The sequence below is a fragment of the Cryptomeria japonica genome, chromosome 3 (genome assembly GCF_030272615.1).
Source record: "Cryptomeria japonica chromosome 3, Sugi_1.0, whole genome shotgun sequence".
Lineage (NCBI taxonomy): Eukaryota > Viridiplantae > Streptophyta > Pinopsida > Cupressales > Cupressaceae > Cryptomeria > Cryptomeria japonica.
Window position 1 is genome coordinate 189438525 of NC_081407.1, and position 6668 is coordinate 189445192.

Consider the following 6668-nt stretch of genomic DNA (forward strand, 5'->3'; position numbering starts at 1 on the left):
CTGTGTAGCCTCTTTATAGTTGGAAGGCTCACTGTCAATGAGCTGACTCATCAATGCCACATAATATGAATATCTCTTTGGTGGTCTCATCTTTGGTGTTTGATCTAGGAGCTCCCACAAACTCATGTCCATCTCTCAATGTCTAAAGCTCCTTGCGGTTCCTTCTCCCACTTGTAGTGGTTGGAGCTTCAAGCAACTCATCATGCTGCTGCTCCACATGTTGATGTCCTGCGCTTGAGATTGCTGTTCAACCCTTGGAGCTTCTGTCTACTGACTCTAATCAACTGCTGGTAGCTCGCGAGATCTCCTGAAGGCTTTTCCTTCTTGAAACTTAACGTCCCTTCTCATCATGATCTTCATACTCCCTGGAATATAGATCATATATGCATTGGATGTTTAACTATAACTAATGAAATACCCCTTCTCTGCAATTGAATCCAACTTGGTGGGCTTCTCATTTGGAATGTGACAATAAGCGGTACTACCAAAAATCCTCAAATGATCGACTTCTGGCTTCTTTCCTGTAAATACTCCGCGGGTGTCATCTTTCCTAACACTGTGCGAGACTCTATTCTAAATGTAAACTACTGCACATGCTTCTACCCAAAGATATGTAGGCACATCTTGATCATATAGCATGGCCCTAGCTGCTCGAACTATATTTCTATTCTTTCGTTCTGCAACCCCATTCTATTGCTGATTGTATGGAGCTGTCCATTCTCTCTTGATTCCTTCCTTAGCCCATAAATCCTTGAAAGCTTTCTCGATGTACTTAGCTCAAAAAGACTTGAAATCTTTCTTGATGTACTCGCCCCCATTATCTGTACGAAGAACCTTTATCTTCTTTCTTGACAAATTCTCCACAAGAGCCTAAAACTCTTGGAAGTGATTGAAGACTCTTTTGTCTTCAAAAAGTAAATCTAGGTCTTCTTGGAGAAGTCATCAATAAATGTCACAAAATATTCATAATCCCTGAGAGACTTAATGGACAATGGACCACAAATATCAGAATATATCAACTCAAAAACACCCTTGGCTCTACTGTCTCTCCTTGGAAAAGCTGTTTTTGAAAACTTTCCAAGTACGCACCCTTTGCATACATCATCATGTTCTTGTGCTTACTTCTGGAATTCTTGTCACGACCTCTTTGAGCAAATTAAGTGCTTCATGATGGATGTGATGTTGGATATTAGAGTTGTTGGAATGTGTTGTTGTCATTGATGTCAACATATTCTTGTGTTGCAGAGAATTGGTTTGTTGCAGAGAGTTGGTTTCAGTGATCTGTTGCAGATGTGCTAATGCAATTTATTGGGTTTTGAGATATTTATTTCTAGTTGATTTAGTATGAGTTTCAGTATTCCGGAAGGTGATTTGGTCGAGTTATGTGATCAGGTGTGGTGACTGGTTTTTCTTTTAGTTCGGTATTGCAGAGTTGTGGTTTCTGGATTGGTTTGCTTCGGAATTGATTCTTTATATGGCGCGGATTTTGGAGATTGATTGGGACGTTCATGTGTGTCCTCAGATCGGATGGTTCATGATTTGGAACTTCACAAGTGTTTCTTTCAGTTTGTCAGTTGGTGTTCTTGAGCTTCGATGATGATGTTAATGATGATTCTTATTATTTGAGTTGTTGTGGTGGAATTCACGTTGCTCGTTGATATTCTTTGATTGTGTCCTATGCGTTTTGGTGGTTTGCGTTGATCATGGTGCGCATTGTTGAAGATTTTATTGGTTTGGTGGTATTCTTTGTGTTATGCGACATATTCAGTGGTGTAGCGTGTTGCGGATAATCTTGGCAAATTATTTGATGGTGTTGCCTGTTCGAGGATTTGATTTGGGTCCATGCTATGTCCTTGCCGACATTGTATTGGTCCGGTTGTGAATTTATGTATTGTGTGATGTAATTTTGTAATTAGGTCTTATGTGTTGAGTCGACCTTGAGGTAAAGGTTGATGATTTGTATAAATAAGTGTTGTAATCATGTAAATTGTATGTCTGTGAGTATTCGTGGTTGTGTTTATGATCTGAGAGTATATTGTATGTGCGAACAAGCGAATCTATCATTCAGAAGTGTGGAAGAGCAGAGAAGTGTTGTTGTGCAGACATTGTGCTTAATTAGAACTATAATAAGACATTTGGAGACTTTATTCTTTCAGTTTATGTAATCTAGATTGTAAGGCAGTGAGCTTTCCCAAGGTTGTATCCCTTCTTGTATTTGAGCAATGAGCTCTAAGAAGTGTGCCTGAATGTATGTGCATTCCCCATTGTAATATTTACACATACTGTTGTAGAGTATCATCTTATTGTGGGTAGGTTCCCATCGTGGTTTTTCCCTTAACTAGGTTTTCCATGTCAAAAATCTCTGTGTTATGTGTGTTGATGTGGTGATTATATCTGTTATTGCTGTTTATGATCAGATTTGAAGTTAAGGTTAATTTGGTTGAGTTTGGTGAAAACTGATTCACCCCCCCTCTCAGTTCTCCTACATTGTTGCTTCCCTACTACCAACATGTGACCCATCGTCCTATGCCATAGTTTTCTCATATCTCGGTTACTGCTGATGCTAACTAGTGCCTTGAGATCTTCAACCTACAACTTATGTAACTTATTGCTCTTGATCCCAATCTTCTTTGCTGACTTCAAATCCCGATGTTATTGGCACATGCAACGCATCTGTAATTTAGAGATTTTTGCTTGACTCTCTAAACTGTGACTGTCCCTCTCCCAACTGGAGTACACTTGGACTTGTTTGCCATTTGTATCTGGAAGTCTATCTCCTTTGCTTTGTAGCTGGAAAAATAATCTCTAACTCTTGTCATTTGACATGACGCTCCACTATCAATTTTCCAGACTCCTATGGTGGTCGAGCTAGATAGGCAAGCTCTAAGAGTGAACTCATCTTCAATTCTTGAAGACAATTCATCAATGTCTGTTGAAGCTACTATTTGTTGCTGCTTCTTTTTGTCACCCTTCTTTCTAGTTGGACATTGACTAACATGGTGTCCCTGTTGATTATAGCCAAAACACTTGATTTTGCTCAAGTCTTTCTTTTTCTTCTCTCCTTTGTAGTTAGGCTCTTTGCTTGAGCCTTTCTTGAATTTTCCCTTTTTTTGCAAGAGAAACATTCTCGTCATCCTCACACTTCTGGCCTTTACTGCTACGTACATTGACAAGGCTCAACCTAAGCTCTTCCTGAGTGAAATCGCTCCAAAGGCGATCCCAATTAGGTAGGTCATGCTGACCATTAATCACTTGGACAAATATGTCCCATTGCTTTGAGAACCCATTTAGGGCCATTCTCATGAGCTCACCATCATCTATTTTTTCTCCGACAACTGCTAACTTATCTTTGGCTTGTTTGAGCTTGGTGAGGTAACTGAAAACACCTTCTCCCTTGTTTTGTCTAGTGTTTCGTAGCTTCTCTCTAAGGATCAATTTCTTGTTCACAGTTACAGTCTGGAAGAGTATCAGGATGGCATCCCACATCTTCTTGCAAGTATCCAATTCTATAATATTGGGAATGATATGATCTTTAACTCCGTCTTGGATAATATGTTTGGCTTTGGCATCCTCGTGGTAGATTGCTAAGTGCTTTGGATCTGTGGGTACAACAACATTGGTTGTTGCATACTCCTTTAGTCCATACTCCTCTAGCAACAATAATATTCTGAATTTCGAGATACCAAAGTTTGATGCACCATCTAGTTTGTCTTGATCTCTCAAGCCCGCTGAAGCCATTTCTGAAACCCTTGAACAATAACCCCAATAAATCTAAAGAGGTAAAAAAATTGACCAGTGTGAAAACCTTTGATTTCTCTTAAAATAAAAAGAACCTTGTGCTTAGATAGACTATAACCTCAATGCTTCAGGGATTTGATACCATGTGAAATTTTTGCTATGTAGAAGGTGCTATTAATCCAGTTCATTATTCTTATTAATTATACACAACAAATTGGATCTATAGCTAAAAGTAATGAATAAAAACATAAATAACACCATTCACCAAATGAAAATTGTAGCGAAGTATGCAAGAAAGCAAATACACAAATGACACATAATTTTGGGCAAATGTCCTTGGAAAAACCTCAATGTGGGGAAAACTGGTTTTTAGTCTAAGCTTTTATTATTATTATCTTTAGCAAATCTGCTATTGAGAAATTATTACAAATGCTTGCGTAATATTGGCAATTCTGACAATTCTTCCTTTGCCACTTGTTGAGCCTCCCTTTGGAACTAAGAAGTTGGAAGTTTCTTCCCCATTACTATTGCTAAAGCCCTCCTAGTGTCTATATGAATACTGAATTCAATTAAATGAATACCCAATGCGGCTCATCGGCTCCCTTTTATAATCTCTCATTCACAAATGAATGGCCACAAATGGAAGTTGATTTGATCCAATCGGTTGCTAAGATTATCTTAGAAAACTTCCACAATCTTCTAAAGTGAATCAATTTGAATCCCAACTAGTGTCAATTCATCTTCCACATTCCTCTGTGTTCCTAGCCTCAATGATACCTCTCAAGGCAAGAACACCTATCCGGGCTACAATATTTAATTGTATGTAGGACAAATAATAAAATTATTTTGGTCTAAACATGTATCTAGTACATTGGATAGACAATTTAATTTCATAATGTAAAGAAAGGTAATGGTAGAGAAAGGTGGTTCAAATGTAAATAAGCACATCTTATAATTCGGGTCTTGATGGAACTCTAGTCATATTTGTTAGATAAAGAGAGTTGGTATAAGACCAATCATGAACTCTATTATAAATAAAGAGAACATGATTTCTTTAGATAGAATGAAGATGAAATGAGATATTATTGACGAGGTTGAGGACAAAGAGAACAAGGATAATGAAGAAGAATGAAATGATGATGATGTTGATAGAAAAGAAGAGGATGCAAAAAATAAGGGAGTATATGAAGTGTAGGATGTTGAAGATAATGATGATATTGAAGTAAATGTGAAAGGTAAAGTGTGCAAGCAATTTAGTTCCAATGAGGGATGCTTTAATATTTCAATGTCATGGATATATTGAAAAAGATTCATTGTATCTATAAAACATTTCTAATTTTATTAGAATGGCCTTGTCCAAGCAATTACAAGCCCAAGTAAAGGTTAAGTTGTAAAGGTTAAAGATACCTAAATATATGGTAAGAGTATTCAACTTGTTGAATATTTGAAACTCAATATGGACAATATATATTTGATATTGATAGTAGGTTTTGAAAGGGCCCATACCCATGTACAATGAAGTTAACCAAAAGGAATACAAAACAAGTACCATGAGGTATGGGACAAACAAGAGCTAGGAAATCAGTGGATATAAAAATTTAACTTTCTACACAACTAGACACAATTAATTGACAAGATGCCTATTTGGGTTAGGCTCCCTAACCTTCCACTTCATATTTGGGTGGATTCTCTTCTTGAGGAAGTGGGTGTCTCTCTTGGGGACTTTCTGATGTTCAATGTTTATTCTTTTAATATTCATCATTCTACCTATGCTCACATTTTGGTGGACATTGATGTGTCTAAGGGTTTGCCTGCAAAGATCAAGCTTAAGTCTTCTAAGGACAATTGGATTCAGCCTTTGGACTATGAAGGGATTCCCTTCAGGTGCAGAAAGTGATTTAAAACGGGTCATGTGGCTGCTAAATGTGACCTTGGTGTTACAAAGAAACGTTTCGTGTCTTGGTGGAATGGTGCTTCAGATCAACATTATGCTGTTGTGAAGAACTCTTCACAACAAAGTTTCTCTCAGGTGGTTGCTCAGGCTAGCTTGGATGGTACTATGGCTCCTTTGGCGGATGGGGTGGTTTCCTCTAGGGAGGGTGGCTCTGATTCTTCACAACCTTTGGTGGTTGCTGGGGCTTGTGGATCGCAGGCTGGTGGTTCTTCTGATGAAGTTGTCCTTCCCATTGTTGACAGGGAGGAAGTTGATACTGCTGGCTCTTTGGATGCTGGTTCTTTGGGCTTGGATGATTCTTTCTCGGATGGATTCCGCTGCGAAGTTGGAAGAAGGGTGGATATCGATGAAAAGGAGAAAATCTAAATCTACGACTGCTTTTGATATGACCCTTCGTTCCCATAAAGGGAAGAAGTAATGTGTTGTTTGTTCTTTTCTGGTTGAGGGAGCCAACTAAAACCCTCGTACCTCTGGTTCAGGGTGCCTGTATTTGGGATAGTATCTTGCTATCCTTTTTCTTGTGTTGGTCAGGGTTACTGGTGTTTAATGTCTATCTATTTGGGCAACCTTATTTGTTGGGTTCTAGTCCCTGGTTCTCTTTTGTAAGGGGTTTCAGGTCCCCTCAAAACCTATTTTTACCTTAATCAAAAACTGAAATTAAGAATATCAATGCAGAGAGATGTCAAACACATATGCACAAGACAAGCACACACATGACACCAAATGTACGAGGAAAACCCAATGTGGGAAAAACCTTGGTGAGAAAATCTGCTAGTCTACTACTCTAATCCAACCTCACAATGAAATATGTCTTGATTACAAATTTATGGGCATCAATCCAAAAGAGTACCAACCCCTAGTTTTATGAGCACCAATCCAAAGGAGCACCAAACCCTAATCTGAGCACCCACTTAGATGATATACAATGAATAAGTAATTTAGTTATGGTTTTATGAGCACCAATCCAAAGGAGCAC